Source organism: Schistocerca nitens, chromosome 2 (assembly GCF_023898315.1).
Source record: "Schistocerca nitens isolate TAMUIC-IGC-003100 chromosome 2, iqSchNite1.1, whole genome shotgun sequence".
Classification (NCBI taxonomy): Eukaryota; Metazoa; Arthropoda; class Insecta; order Orthoptera; family Acrididae; genus Schistocerca; species Schistocerca nitens.
This window is the reverse complement of record NC_064615.1, coordinates 388,537,001-388,554,341: the sequence shown is the minus strand read 5'-3', so window position 1 is coordinate 388,554,341 and position 17,341 is coordinate 388,537,001.

Below are 17,341 nucleotides of genomic sequence, written 5' to 3'. Positions count from 1 at the left end.
GTCATCACAACTGGGGATATCTTGTTCCCCGCAGGTCGCCAGGGAGGAGTAAAGCTGCCACTCAGCCTTAGGAAACTGCATTTGGGCTTGCCTGTGGATGGTGTAGAAGTCAGCAAACGCACTGCACACGGGAAATGGTCGTTCGAGTAGGTGTCAGAAAGAACGGACCACTCGAGACGAGGGGCAAGCTGGGCAGTGCACAAGGAGAGGACCAAATTGAAATATGTGTGTGAGGAGTCAGAAAGGAAAGAGGGTGCTCCGGAGTTAAGGCAGAAGAGGTTAAGATGGTTAAGAAGGTCAGCCACGAGGGTACCTCTCTGACAGGTCCTCGGAAAACCTCGATGGGGATGAAGTACTTTGAAGTCACCAAATACCAAAAAGGGGGAAGGTAGCTGCCCAATAAGCTGATGGAAGTCTGCCCTGGTGACAGCGAATGACAGAGGGACATAAATGGTACAATTGGAAAAGCCGGCCGCTGGTGGCCGAGCGGTTCTGGCGCTACAGTCTGGAACCGCGCGACCGCTACGGTCGCAGGTTCGAATCCTGCCTCGGGCATGGATGTGTGTGTTGTCCTTAGGTTAGTTAGGTTTAAGTAGTTCTAAGTTCTAGGGGACTTATGACCTCAGCAGTTGAGTCCCATAGTGCTCAGAGCCATTTGAACCATTTTTGAACAGTTGGAAAAATTCAGAGGGGGAAGTAAAAGGCGAACTGCAACTGCTAGAAGATTGGTAGTCAGGGTGATGGGTTGACTATGAATTTCATCCCGTATGAGCAGCATGTCGCCCCAACGAAATGGAATGCCGACCTCAGCGGAAGGTCAAAACGAATCGGTAAGAAATGTGAAAGCTCAAAGTAGTCGTGAGGGCTCAATTTCGTAAATATGTAAACAGCGCCAGAAATGCATTCTTGAATATAAATGCAGATGTTACCCAAGCCTACAGTTTTCATTGTTGTATTTGACAAGTGAATGGCATCTATTAAATGCCCTCACTACATTTTGAGTGTAACTCGTGATCAACACGGTGTTGTGTATTGTCGGGAGCGCATTATGTGGGAGCTAAGTGAATTCGAATGTGGACAAATAGGGGTTACTCATATGGTAGGTGCTTCTGCAACCGAGAAAGCGGAACTGTTCAACGTTTGAAGAACCACGAATCGAAGATTTATACCGAATACAGCGAAAGCGAGAACACCTCATCCGCTAAGTAACATAGAGGATGGAAATGTGTGTTCAGAGACGTTGACAGATAGCAATCGAGGAGGATTGTGACGACAATTAAGAGGATTACCTGAAAAAGTCGAAGTAGACTTGAATGTTCTCGTGAACACTATCACCATCCCAAATGCCCATGACAGGAATATGTGGCGCCCTTCTACGTATATACCCTGTACTGTGGAGCACTAGAAGAATGAAATTTGATTGAATGAGTCTCGTTTCACAATGTTTCCAACTTCAGGCCGAGTTTGCGTCCAAAGGGTGAAACTTGGCGAGGTTTCGGTGGTGATCTGGACAACTGTATGTTGGTATTCCATGTTTCTCATAGGTCACTCTGAAAGGGGTTGCATCACTGCTAAGGAACATGAGACGATTTTTGGTGATGAGGTCCATCCCTACGTACAGTGGTCTTTTTTTTTCCCCCAATGGTGTTGCTGAGTTTCAAGACGGCAGGGCCCTGTTCACATATCTCGCATTGTCCAGGACTTTGTGCTCACGTGTTCACAAGGATCGCATCTCCCCTGCCACCATACTCACCAGATCTCAATATTATTGCATCTTTGTGGTCTGCTTTGCTAAAGGGACGCGTGAGCGCTATGCACCTCTACCGTCGTTACCTAAACTTGCCACTATTTTGCACGAAGTATGGTATACAATTCCCTTGGAAACCATACGAGACCTGTACGTACTCACTCCTAGACGACTGGGAGCTCTTTTGAATGCCAATGGTCTTCCAACGCGTTAGTAAATGTGGTAATGTCGTGTTTTTGGTGTTACTATATTTCTGTCCATCCCCTGTAATAGTCCAACATCGATTACTCTAGCCAATAGATCTATAACCGTTGGTATAATCGCGTTTAGCCACATTCGTTCAGAATTCACGAACAGAGCATTAGCTATCACCTCTAAAAATCGAGCTACGACAACGAGACCTGGCGATGGTGTTGGTCCTTCTCCATGTGGTCACCCATCTGCCAGACAACTATTAAAGACATGATAGCCTTGGTTACAGACGAGAGCACTGTGACTGTGGAGGAAACGTTCAACCTCGAAATACACCATTTCGTCGTTCTAGAAACACAAGTTTCGCAATGGACTCTTGGTCAGAAAAAAGAGGCGGAGGTCGATCGGTGTCGTATCAGGAACATTCGGAAGTAAGGTCAAAATCTGATAGCATCTTGTGTGTCCGTGCCCCGTGTAGAGTTAGATGGAATGTTGTGATGCGGCAAAAACACCCCTTCGGACAACATGCTACGACCTTCGGTCATGACGATCTTCTGTAACCTCTTCTGCATCTAGGAGGGTTGACTGAAAAGTAATGCCTCCACCTTCGTAACTCTTCAACATTTGGCAGCATTGGTATGGAGCAGGTACTGGCTTGTTCCGTAGCCTCTTCTCTAGAGCTCCAGTTGACGGGAAACCTCAGAATTGAACGGTTGTGTTGTTACAGTGTGAAGTATGGAACCCTGCGCAGACGGTCGTTCAATGCGATTTAAGCAACGTGCAGGCATTGAATTCTTGACAGCAGAAGGTGTCACCCCAAAAAAGGTTCGCCAGAGAATGAAAGCAGTTTATGGTGATTCTGTTGATGTGAGTATCGTGCGTCGTTGCGCGATTAAGTTTAAAGATGTTGAGGCGGGAAAATCTGACCTGCGTGACAAAGAGTTGGACGTCCTGACAGCAACCACCGAGTTATCCATGTTGATTTCCTGGATCGTGGAACAACAATAAATTCAGAGCGTTACATCACAACCCTGCGAACTCTGAAACGACGGCTAACAAGGGTCAGAAAGGAAAAGGGAAATATTTTACTGCAGCATGACAACGCTGAACCACACTTCACGTGCCATCACAATAGAACTTCAGAGACTGAATCTCACCACCGTACGGCATCCTCCATACAGTCCAGACTTAGCACGGTTTGACTTCCATCTCCTTGGACATTATTATACTTTTGATGAAGGCGTTGAGAGAACTGTGAGACTGTGGTAGCGGAAACAGTGTCGACATCTTCCGTGACGGCTTCACAAAACTTCTGTTCATCGTTGACAGAAATGTGTCCAACTGGCTGGTGATCATGTGGCAAAGTGAATATTGGTAATTAGAGATCACATTCTAATGATTATTTCTGCATTTTATTTATTAAAGTATTCCCATCTAAACTCAGTTAACGAAGGTGAAGGTATTACTTTTAATTCAACCCCCGTACATAACTACTCTGCAATTGACACTTAAGTGCTTGGCATATGATTCTCCGAACTACCTTCAGACTATTTCTCTACCACTCCGTTATGTAACAGCAAGTGTGAAAAATGAACACTTCAGTCTTTCTGTGCGACATCTGATTCCTTCTATTTTATCACGATGATAATTTCTCCGTATGCAGGTGGGTCTAACTGAATATTTTTATATTCAGAGCAGGAAGTTAGTGTATGAAATTTCGTTCAAAGATCTCATCCCAATGAAAATCTCATTACTTCGTACGAATAAGGGAGTAGTTGTGTTTCACAAGACCGATATTTTCTGAATCCGTGCTACGTGTCAACAGACCATTACCTACGAGATAATTCATAATGTTTGAACAAGCATGTGTTCCAAAATTCTACTGCAAATCGACGTTAGTGGTATTGGTCAAATTCATCGGGTTTCTCCTGCTCCCTCTCCTGAATACTGGTGTGATCTGTGCAACTTTTCAGTCTCCTGGTGCAGATCTATCGTCGGGCGAACAGTTGTACATGACCTCGAAAGCACGGGGATATTATATCAGCATACTGCGAAAGGAAAATATCTGATATACTGTCTAGACCGGTATACTTTCATGTATTATTTATGCTACTTCGCTTTGTCAAGGACATCTACATCTAAGTTAATCATCTTGGCAGTTGTTCTAGATTCGAATTCTGGAATATTTACTTTGTATTCTCTGGTAAAGCGGTGTTTAGTAGCTCCGCTTTAGTGGTGCTACCAATGGTAATATTACCATTGGTAACGCCCAGTGAAGATATTGATTTTTTCTTCCCCCAAGTGTACTTTACATATGACGTGTATCTCTTTCGAATTTCTGTAAGATTTAGAGGCGGAATGTCGCAGTGGAAACTGCTAGAAGCATCTTGCATTGAAACCCGTGCAAATATTCTAGCTTCAGTAAAACATTGCCAATCTCTGAGATTTTGTGTTCTTTCAAATTTGTCATGCATTTTCGTAGCTTTTGCGACAGCGTTCTGACTTGTTTGGTACACCATACTAATTTATTCGATATAAACCTCTCAAATGACACTTCGGAAGAGTTAGGTGTGGTTCTGTGACATTTTTCTCTTGACTAGGATACTTTCTTGGCACAACCCCAAGGCAACCCCAAAAAACGGCATTTCCTTGGATGTGGAATGTGTGCCAGAATCATAATGACAAACACGACACTCGTCTCTGACGATTGGGCATATTTCGAAGTCGTGTGGAGTGGCCACACTCAGCTGCAACATTTCCACTGCTGCCTCGGTCCGGCGGGCTCTTTTAACGGCATTAAGCAGTGAGGAAACCCATCGGGCGACGACCTCCGTCGTGTTTAAAACGCCGAGCAAGGTGTTGAAAGCTTTCTGCCACTTCTCATTGTGAGATGCCAGCGTTCGAACATCAATGCCTCCACTTCCCTTGAAATTCCTGGTTCTTCGCAGAGATGGCCTTCCACTACGTCCTACGTCATACAGATTTGTCTGATCATTCTGGTAGAGGCTACGCCACCTAACCAATGTCTCATACGACAGTTAATTTTTACCGCACACTTACACCAATTGTGGCTTGTTGTAGCGTTGTTCGCATTCAAATGTAGAAAGTATTTAGCTCACAACATTCCAATTTATCAATGGGCAGTGCCTTTTTATTTGATTCCTCTAGCGACGTTCTGTGCTAGTGTGGCGTGAAGATTTTAAAGAGTAACATGACAGCAGACGTGTGCTTACAAACAAACAATAAATTAATTGAGTAACTTTACTTCTTCAAGGTGACACTTAAAATGTCAAGATTACTTCTGGGAACAGATAGTACATCAATCTTTTACACAGTACTTCCAGAACAACACGTTTCTTCCCGATAGTCATAATCATCATTTGGGACTCCCAGAAATAGATTTTAGGAGTTTCTTCAACATTTTATCGCTACGCAAAGATACCACTAGGTGTTTAATAGCTTAGACTATTGCATCGATGAAATACTGTCGTGTGTTATAAAAATAACTAATAAATGTTACGATAAAAGTTTTCCTTAACAAAAGCTATAGTTTCTTGTCCATACGGGCTTCGGACAGAACTTTTTGTTCACCATCAGATGGATGCATTGTGTGACGAGTTCAATGCAGATGGTGAGCCACTATCAAGTCCATGCATTCGTGATTGTGATTAGGAATACAGGCAACTTAGTGATACGTTTATCTGAGCTATTATTTTCATACTCCAGGAGGAAAAGTACACGCTTTGAAAGCTACTAAGACACTTTCACTGTAAGTACATGTGCTATACGCTTATCATGCAATTTACAAGAATCTATAATCAGTTTTCATTTGCTTTTCGCTTACTTATCAATCTGAAATAGGACACGATGGCATTCAAAGCGTTCAGCAACTGACTGACCGTGCGTCCAGTAAGTAGACTGCAGCCATTTGATGATGAACAGAATGTTCGAAACTGGTAAGGGCAAGGAAAACCGCGTTAAAAAAGACCTCACCAAGTTACTCGTTTGTAGCTGTTTTTAGGAGTATAACATGTATTACAAAACAACCACGGACTCTCATAATGTACTGACTAAACAGCTTTCTACTGAATGTTTTTCTCTAACTCATGCACATTATGCAACTGTTATTCACATTTAATGCAAGCAGTATTTCGTTACATAATGTATGTATTCAATATTGTTCTAAACGATCACAAGGTTGTACCTGGAGACCACTCTTCGAAATACGTAGTGATTCATCAGTGGAAAACTGAACCAAGTAATTGCAACTGTGGCTGAGAGGGTTGGCTGAGTAGTTAATACACTGTGCTCGCAATTGGTGCTGCATGAGGTTCCAGACCCCATCTGCATATGCAGACTTAGGTGTTCCATGGTTTCTCTTGATTACTTCAGGTGAATACAGGGGAGGTTCTTTTGAAAAGATCATCGCGGACCATCCGCCCATTTCTTGTCCAGTCGGAGCTTTCGCTATGAGCCTAACGACAATAACATATTTTATTTCTTCTTACGTTAAGGGGGAATTATTGCGTGTAATATATTAATGACAACTAATATAATCTACATGTAAGGGAGAGCGCATATTAGGGTTTATGTATATGGCCACCAATGCAGCTACGTTCTTTCGAAGAACTCAGCTGAAACAGGTGTAAAAGGGAAAGGAAACACACGTAGTGCGTGCTTCCGGAGACTGCGGTCCTTCCGCTACACAATTCTTTGTCCGCTGGTTGTCCTCTAGGAATTTTTCCAGCTCAGGCACACCATTTTCGTTCCGCCACATTGCGCCGTAGCTGCGGCCACCGGCATTCTTGCACAGATGTGTGAGGAGAAAAGAGACCTGCGCGACAGCTCATGCATTCTGCCGGGCTGTAATTCCTGTTTTTCATTTTTCGAGCCACCGTTGGAGATACGGGAAATAGCATTCTTCTCTCGCGCACAAGACTTTTGCAGCGGCGAACTACGTGACTGGACCGTTGCCAAGATGTTCGTTTCACCGTGAGAAGGTGAGATTACGTACGTTTGACTTGAACTGCAGAGTGTCCGTGGGTGACAGATACCTGACCTGGTTCTTATTAGAAGACGTAGTCTAACTGTTTGGAATGCCCACTATTTCTGTATGTCCATGGTCTTACTTCGCTGTTTATATATACGTTTCGTTACATTAAATCGTATGCAAAATAATGAAATAATTCTATAGAAACATGATATAATTAGCATGTGTGATGGTGAAACTTTTACTATTTCACGCGAACATTACCGGTGCTCTTTACACCTCCACTTTTTAAAGATCATTTTAAAACGATCCATCATCGCGTATCTGAAGTAGTTATTGTGTACCCTTAATTGCAGTTTCCGAAGGTGTTGTGGAATATATGCAGAAACCCAGAAGAACATATGAATTTGAATATCCAGCCAAATATACACACATCAAAAAGTTTTGCATCACCTCAGTTTCGGGTGTTCCGGAACCTTTACAGAAAACTGGAGTAGAGATTAACATAAACATCGTTTCCACACGTTTTACTGCTCATGAAAACCACACATTGCATGTTGTACCACCATCCAGTGAGACATTCAGAGGTGGTGGTCCAGATTGCTGTACACTCCGGTACCTCTAATACCCAGTAGCAAGTCCTCTTGCATTGATGCATGCCTGTATTCATCGTGGCATACTATCCATATCAGTCACGTCGTCCATAAACAGACCTTTTCAATCTATCCCAGGCATGTCTGATAGGGTTCATGTCTGGAGAACATGCTGGCCACTATTCGAGCGATGTCGTTATCCTGAAGGAAACCATTCACAATATGTGCACGATCGGGGCTCGAATTGTCGTCCATGAAGACGAATGCCTCGCCAATATGCTGCTGATATGGTGGTAATATCGGTCGGAAGATAACATTCACGTATCGTACAGCCGTTATGGCGCCTTCCATGGCCACCAGCGGCGTACGTCGGCCTGCTATTAAAGTCCTTTGTCATATATTTATAATCACGAAACTTACTACACATTTTAAGCAATGACTAACGCAATATGATGGCTTCAACCATTTTAACCCCTCATCTGTGAAGATGGTTGAAGACCGAAACCGGTAGAATTTGGGTTTAAAATAAAAACAGCTGATGGTTCTTATAAGCATTTTATACATTACTTAAAGGCTGTTGGCAGTCATCTTCCAAAAATGTTTAAAGCCTGTTATCCCTGGAATTCACCTCAGGAGTTACGGATACCACAGCATTAGTATAAGAAGAGCTGACCGTTCTTCTAGAAGGCCAGACCAATGTTCTAATATCGTGCGGACCGTATGCAAAGCCCCAAGCAAGAGACATCAGCCATCTCTTACAAGGTAGACGCTTTAAACACACTGGTCTGGAACCAGTTGCTCTGAAGTTAGAAATATTACCATGCAAATAAAAGCAAAACTCATATCCCAAACAGTTGCCACCATGTGAAAAGCATGCTACCCAAAAGGTTTACCTAAAAATGCGCGTTGTATTTGACGTAACTGAATTCACTTAGGAGCATCAGAGCCATCCTAGTAAGTGTATCTCAGTCTACGGGACAGCTATTGCAAGAGCGATCTATGACATAATTCCTTCTTTATTTCCATGAGTATTTTCACCCCTGAGCGTAAAGTATATCGCCTGATTCAAGCACTTATATCGTACCGGGAATGGGGCACTCGTATTAGTGAGAAATAGGATAGAATTCCATTTCTGGCCACCCATATTTTAGTTTTGTCGTTCCCCTGAGCAGTTTAAGACAAATACCAGGTTGTATCGAAACGAACGCAAATCAAAAATTTATTATCTGTGTTGAAAGACCTAGCCGTTGACGGAAAACTAAACCTTGTACTTCATTAATTACTAACGGTCTTGCCGCAGTGGTAACACCTATTCCCGTCAGATCACCGAAGTTAAGAGCTGTCGGGCAGAGCTAGCACTAGGACGGGTGACCATCCGGTCTGCCGACCGTTATTGGCAAGCGGGGTGACCTCAGCCCTTGTGAGGCAAACTGAGGAGCTACTTGGTTGAGAAGTAGCCGCCCCGGTCTCGTGAACTGACACATGACCGGGAGAGCGGTGTGCTGATCACATGACCCTCCATATCCAGTACCCATGTGGGCTGAGGGTGATACGGCGTCCGGTCGGTACCGTTGGGCCTTGATGGTCCGTTCGGGTGCAGTTTAACTTTTTGTTTTTTTATCCTTCATTAATTAGTTCCCACAATTTATTCAGATCAGTCTCCTCGGCAGCCAGCAGTATCAACTCAAGATAGCGATGCGGCGTCGCTAGGCTTGTTCGAAGCCTCTGTGATTGTAAACAAGTTTAGCGTTGTACATTTCGTTGATGATAATATCCTAAGTAAAGCTGCAGATAAAGAGCTGAATCTGAAAGAACTGGAAGCAAAATTGCCCGTCTCATTTTCAGGAAAACCATTCCGTCATTAGTGCTGAAAGATATAAGGAAATCTCTGGAAATATTAATCTTGATGGACGGGAAATTGGTTAAGGCTCCTCTCGAATACAAGACCTATCTTTTTAATCACTGCACCTCCTCGCTCTTGTGACCGCTACACCTCCTCGCTCTCGGTCATTGTCGTCTTGGGCCTAGTTAGATCTCTATCGTTTCTCATGTGACTGTCGGCCCGGACGCGCTTCCACCGAGCCCATATCTTGTGTTAATTATCAATCAAAAACTTTGTTTCGCTTATCTTAAAATTTAGCACCTAGACGAAATTAATTTTACTCTATCACATTAATCACGTCCGTAAAAATTGTATCCCCAATCAACACATGCATTGACCACAACTTTAATGTACACTAAGTAGACTTGCTGTCCATCCCTAAATTGTCTTTGTTTGCAGGTGATAACCGAAATTCGACACCTTATCGCCACTTAATTTCGTTACCGCTACAGAACCCGGTAAATATCATTCGCCAAGTCTGTACGGACCGTAAGAGTAATGAATCATTCAGTTATTACTCCATAAAATCTGCTTGTCTTGCATCACAGCCGGCCGATGTGACCGAGCGGTTCTAGGCGCTTCAGTCCGGAACCGAGCTGCTGTTACGGTCGCAGGTTCGAATCCTGTCTCGGGCATGGATGTGTGTGACCTCCTTAGTTTTGTTAGGTTTAAGTAGTTCTAAGTCTACGGGACTGATGACCTCAGATGTTGAGTCCCACAGTGCTCAGTGCCATCATGCATCACACAGTAATGACGGTCTTGGTTGTACCGTTCTAGGACACACTGTCCAGTCTCTCTATTGTTAGGAATCAAAATAAACAGTGTTGGTTTTGCCCTTCTAAGACACATTCCCCACAATTTCCATGGTTAGGAAGCACAATAAACAGAGTTCTGTCATCTATTAACCCCTCTGTCACTGACCACTGCATCTGAGCAGCAAAGAGAACGCTGTCTTTCGTAAATGTTGCCGTAATACCTGAAGTCTTGTACGTTCAGTACGCTTTTAAAGTTCTGTGATGCCTGTCAAATAATTTCTGATGCGTAGGAGGACGATGATTTTATTTAGTACTTCCTGGTTCCTCTCTCCTCACATTAATGTCGTTAACAACTAATGCGACTCCTACTGAATGTCTCTGACAGAATGCGCTAACCAGTAAATCCCTATACCTATGCGCCCACATAATAGAATATGCGGTAGACGTCACGCGCAGGCAGGCTGTGTACTGTACGTCACCGTGAAACCTCTCGCCATCCTGCAGTGCACTGAAGCCTATTGGCATGCGGCACACACCCACACAGGTTTAACAAATACGCATCACAGAACCTTAAAAGCGTACTGCACGTGCAAGACGTCCGATATTATTGGCAACATTTACAAAAGACAGCGTTCTCTTTGCAGCTCAGATGCAGTGGTCAGTGACAGAGCAGTACGAAGAAACCCCCTATAATGTCATTTTAAACTCTTTAACTGTATTTAAAGATTTTCTTTTTTTACTCTTGAAAGTTAATGTTCCATGTTCTTTTCAGTTTTTGTCTTTGTTCACTTGTAGTTCGCGTACTACTTTTGTACTTTTTCTTGTGGATAGCTTTCATTCTGATGAAAGTATGTGTCCTTACGAAGCAAATTACAGCGAAGACCTCCATTCCTGTACTCTCCTCATTTTCAATTAGGCTCTCTTTGACGTTACAAAAGCTTTTGAGTAACTGCCAGAGGAATTGACGTGGCATTGTTGAAAATCTCTTTCCATTTTCAAAATGAATTCCATAAACTTTCAGTTGGCTTCATTAAAGATCCTCGTGAAACTGTTTGAAGCCAGTTCTTTCCCAAAACATGTACGTGATCAGTTAGTTTACCATATAAATGTTGTAGTGTTTTATTCGGGAATAATAGTATGAAAAGAGTAAAGTTAATTTTTGTGATAGTTTTCCCTTCGGAAGAACACCTACACAGCTGACGATGTAGGGACGTACCCTAGGTGCTTGTAATATATACTGTATTCCCATTGGTGAAATACAATCGTACATTTTCAAGATAAAGCGGGACTGTGGACCGTTTTCATTATACTTTGCCACCAAAATTTCTTGTGAACACCTACAGTCGTCGTTATGTAATAGTCTCATTTTATATTTTATTTGCAGGTTTTTCCTCCTGTAATGTCGGACTTCGTCTCTGGAAAGTAAAATACGTCATCGTAGTAAAATACATTAAAATTAATATCCTCTGATTGACCAAAACCACTATATTTCCATATTTTCTCCAGCTGCGTTAAACGCGTCTGAATACTGCCGATGCAGAAGAAGGAAAATGCTCCAGGAAAATGAATTCCGCAGTCCTCAGTTGTTTTCTCACGGAATATATCTCCTTCCCGTTCAGAGGGTCACACAACGCGCCATCAACTGATCACGGAAATTACTCCGGTGAGCAACGAAAAAACACAAAAATTTCTTGGCTGTCAATATAAGAAAAATAAATAATAGAGGAAACTACAATGTACTAATTCGGATCTTTACGTTTAACTCTACAGGGTGAACATTAATAAAACCGACAAACTGCAGGGAACGATTCCTGAGTGGAAATGGAGAAAAAGAGGTCCTATGAACATGTGTCCCGAAACGCATCATTGCCGCGTTAGAGGGCACTGACGAATGGAAGTTCCTCTGCCCATGTGGTGTGTGTTCCCTGTGTTCCAGGCTGTGTGATTGACGCAGAGTAGTGTAAGCAGCAGAATGGTTCATCGGTAAAGAAGACTAATGATATAAATCCATGATTTAATGGTCTGGAGCATAAATCATCGACAGAAGCCTTCCTCTGGAGGGAAATCCGCTGCTGATAATCTTTTTACCCGTTGCAGATGACGGGGATACACAAAATCGTGCTTTGGCTTTTACCCCATGTAGGCGGACCACTTGCCTCGAACTGGTCCCGGTATCCTCTAGAACCAGTCCATCCAAACCTGGTTTAGGCCACCGCTTCCCTGCACCGTCGTTTGTCTAAAAGGATATATGAACACACAAACGCCCAAAAAGGGCTTAAAATATTGTGTGATGTGGTTGGTGTCCATGAGGGTACTTTTTGGTATAGCTGTACTGTCGATCGTTTCCATCTGCTTGGCCACACACAAACAGTGTTTCTGCTTGTTCTCGATATCGATACCGGACTCTGGTTACAGCACGCTGCGTCATTTACATTGCATCACGCAAGAAATCTAACAGCACGTGGCCAGAGGAACTTTCATCGTCAGCGCCATGTACTGTGGCAACAATGCACTTCCGAACACATATTAATAGGACCTTTTTCCCTCCATTTCCAGACAGTAATCCGTCCTTGCAGTTTGTCGGTTTTATTAATGTTCACGCTATATTAGCAACGAATTCTGTTATCATCCCTAACAGCTCAACTTTTCCATTGAAACTGGAACATTTTCCTCTTCGTAATCGCTGCATTTCTCAAAAATTTCTCTCACCGCTAAATCTCTTCAACTTATTTGCTATCACATTCACTTTTCTGTAGACAATAAATGTCTTGCCTCTCAGAAGATTACAGTTCTACAGTCGTATCTGGAGATTCCGCGAATCTGTTAGCACTTCAAGTATCAGATTCTCTCTCTTCCTTGCGTGTATTGCCTAGTAAGATTTCGCTCGCATTACGGCTCAAAATCACAGACTTAATTCCCTGAAATAAGGCAGTCTCGGTTGCAAAATCTTTTTTGTTTACAGGCAATGACGCGTTTCGTCCTTTTGGGACATCATCAGTTTCACCTAGGGGTGAAAAATGACAATAATGAAGCATATGCAAGTTAAAATTGGGAAATGCAGTTAATATAAAAACACTACAGAGGGAATGTTCCAGGCTGAGTAGCCGTCTCTGCGTTTAACCATAACGTGAACAAACGTAAAAATTAATATCGAAAAACAACATTCTTCTATTATACCCACATATGTCAATAAGATAAAATTTTATAAGTAACCATTTTCCTATCGCCATGGGATGATTAAAACTTTATGTAACCTGGAATCGGGAATACAGTGCCGAGTATAAGTACAGTGTCTGCTGGACAAGAAAACCATGACAAATCAAGAAATATTAAAACCTCTTAGGTAACATGGAGCCAACCGTGTTCCGGCGTGCAGAGCGTGAAGCGTTGCGCACAGCTGACAAATAGTGGATTATGCGGTCGATAACAGGATACGTCAGCCCCCCAAGCCGGCCCCACAAACGTAAGAGCCGTAGAGGGAAGATTATACGACCGTAGTAGCAGACATTAAAGGTAGATGGCGTTGGCTAACCAACATACTTACAAAAAGCGATTGCATAAGTAACTTCCATATACGGAAGACAAATTAGGTAAAACAGTGAATATTAAAATCGAATTTAGAGCAAGCGTGTTAGTTAAATAGGTGAAAAGGCATAAAATTAGCACGGCGATAGGTATCATATAAAGTGCAAAATTTTTTAAAACCTGTCAAGCAGTAAAACTTAAAATGACGCTTGACGCTAAAACATTAATCATTCCGATAAAACCAGTTAAAAATAAGAAATAAAAAATTATAAAAGCCAGAGTCACACTCAAGGTAAATGCTATCGGTGGTTTGGGATAATGGGTGCCATAGTGTCACAATGAGACTGGTTTCTGCTAACCAGTTGATCTTTCAATAAAATATACTTTCCTGTACCGGAGTGTTTCAGAATTTGAATCCCCGCTAAAAGATTTAGTCTTTTCCCTTTGCTGGGGGTATAGAGCACAAGTAAATCGCTCAACGTCGGGAACAGTCTGGAACTTTGCCTCCTTTGTGTTTTTATGTTAGCTCCATTTCTCCATTTTAATCTGCATATGCCTCATTGTTGTCATTTTTCACCTCTAGGAAAATGGTTAATAGATGAATGTAGGTTTTCCACATTAATTTTTACGTTTGTTCACGTTATGGTTAATCGCAGAGACGGTTGCACAGCCTGGAACAGTCCCTCTTTTGTGTCTTTATGTTAACTGCATTTCCCCATTTTAATCAGCATATGCCTCATTATTGTCATTTTTAACCCCTAGGCCAATCTGATGATGGCCCAAAAGGGCGAAACGCGTCATTTCCTGTAAATAAAAAAAATTTTGCAACCGAGACTGTCTTATTTCAAGAAATTCGTAACCGGTTGGTGTACCAGGTTCCCAGCAGGGATGGCACCAATTTTAAAAACTTAGTAGTCGGTGAAGGGTGGTGACAGAATCTCCTCTGTCCTCTCACCTCTGAAAAAGTAGCTCACAAGAATATCTTGATAGCTTCTTGAAGTCATGACGTACTTGTCTGCTATGGTCAGTTCAACTGCCGACCGCGCAGAAAACCACAATTTTCTTGCACATACCTGTTCTAAAAGTCCCTAAATACACTGATAATTACGATCTAGCTCTGCACTCAGATGCTAATCACTAATGAAAATTTACACTGCTGTAAGCAACGTTGTGTTCTAGAATGAAATTTTAACTCTACCCTGAGAGTGCGCTGATATGAAACTTCCTGGCAGATTAAAACTGTGTGCCGGACCGAGACACACATATCAGCGCACACTACGCTGTAGAGTGAAAATTTCATTCTAAAAACATCCCCAGGCTGTGGCTAAGCCGTGTCTCCACAATATCCTTTCTTTCAGCAGTGCTAGTTCTGCAAGGTTCGCAGGAGAGCTTCTGTAAAGTTTGGAAGGTAGGAGACGAGGTACTGGCAGAAGTAAAGCTGTGAGGACGGGGCGTGAATCGTGCTTGGGTAGCTCAGTCGGTAGAGCACTTGCCCGCGAAAGGCAAAGGTCCCGAGTTCGAGTCTCTGTCCAGCACACAGTTTTAATCTGCCAGGAAGTTTCAACGTTGTGTTCGTTCGTAAACGTAATTACAACACAATATGTTACGGCAATTGCAAGTTACTGGGCGCCTGTTGGGCTCACTCTGACGGTATAGGCGCATACACCTCGTGATCCGTACCGTGTATTCTACTATCCCTGACTATACCCTTTCAGGAATCAGGCGTCTCGGTTTACTCATTCTGCACAAAATAGGTCTATTCTGTTGATACAGGTACCAAATTCTGGCCGGCGGCTATGGCCGAGCGGTTCTACGCGCTTCAGTCCGGAACCGAGCGACTGATACGGTCGCAGGTTCGAATCCTGCCTCGGGCATGGATGTGTGTGATGTCCTCAGGTTAGGTTTAAGTAGTTCTAAGTTCTAGGGGACTGATGACCTCAGATATTAAGTCCCATAGTGCTCAGAGCCATTTGAACCATTTTTGAACTAAATTCTGGAATATGTTACCTTAGTGTGAGGGTGTGACCAGAATCACAGATGTTGTCCCAGCAATCTTAGGCTTTTAAATGCCCATGAAAATAAATGTGTCTTTGAATAGCACTCTGCTTTCGTTTGGTCAGCGATTGCAACCGACAACAGTTGAAGACACCAATGTGACGAGTAGAGGCCGTATGACGTATGCAGTATTGTATAATTAATTGCTTATTAAACACATCGTTTCCCCAATGGAAGAGAGTTTTTATTGTTGAACTGTATTTCGCCACTAGTTCGTATTGATATGTTGTGAGCGAATTTCGTGGGAAATATCCAAGAGCTGCAGTACCCAATAATTCAACAGTAATGAGGTCAATCGCTCGTTTCCAAGAATGTCAGTTGCATACAAGAAGGGAACCGAGAGAGCGGCCGTTTTGAAGAACGCATGTGTTGCTGCGTTAGCCTATAGAGTTTGACTTTATCAGTCCAGTCTCAGGTTTCTTAATGTAGTGTTCAGAAAGAGTTGCTTGTCGTTTCTGTAGTGAGTGAGAATTGAAGGACACAGAAAGTCTTCCAGCTGAAGTAGAGGGTCACTCTCACAATGATCCCAAATTGCTGGCTGTGCGTTCGTCATAATTGTCTTGGCTATCGTTTTATTACGGCTTTATTGACGACCACTGTTGGCTCGTGACAGGATCAGGCAAAGAAGGGGAGGGGTGAAGAGGGAGAGGGGGAGGTTGTCCAATGTGAACTGAGCTCCTTTCCAGCCCCCATATTGCCCTCAACCAGTAGGAATCATTTGAGATCTGAACTGGGTGATGAGAAGACTTTTTCATCAAATCTGAAACAAATTATTATTACTACAGAAAATTATCTGATCGATTGGAGGGGGAGGCGTTGCAGAGACAAGGATGGGTGCAACGCCAACATAGACTTCAACACCGACGCTGACATCGACGCCGCAGTTTCGCTGCGGTGCTAGTTCGCGAATTCACAGATGGTGTCTGTCGGGTTTCGATTTCATGGCCTCGCTACACACACATTTTGCGACTTTTCCGTAAAAGTGGCGTCGTGCAGCATCTCTTTGATGTTTTTGCAAAAACAGCAAGACAACGTCCTAGATATTGCTTACATTTTAAATTGCCTGGAACCCACAGAATGTTACCTAGGCAATTATCATCTATATAAAGCTTGGTGCCCATATGGTAAAGTATGTGTACTAGAACCTACTCTAGCCGGCCGCGGTGGTCTCGCGGTTCTAGGCGCTCAGTCCGGAACCGCGCGACTGCTACGGTCGCAGGTTCGAATCCTGCCTCGGGCATGGATGTGTGTGATGTCCTTAGGTTAGTTAGGTTTAAGTTATAGGGGACTGATGACCACAGATGTTAAGTCCCATAGTGCTCAGAGCCATTTGAACCATTTTTAGAACCTACTCATGTTTTCAGCCATAGCCCCAAGAAGTATTTTACTAAACAATCTCTGTGGCATATGTAAATACCACCTGGATAGTGTACAGTGAAACATGTCTCCGATACCACCACATGCCTCTCTGTATACTCTGCAGTGCTGACCAGGATGGGACATATGTGTGTTGTGTGGCAGACAGTGCAGGCTGTCCTTGACACCTCATATGAGGCGCCTGGCATAGAGAAAGACATTGTATGTCTCCCAACACGTGTATTG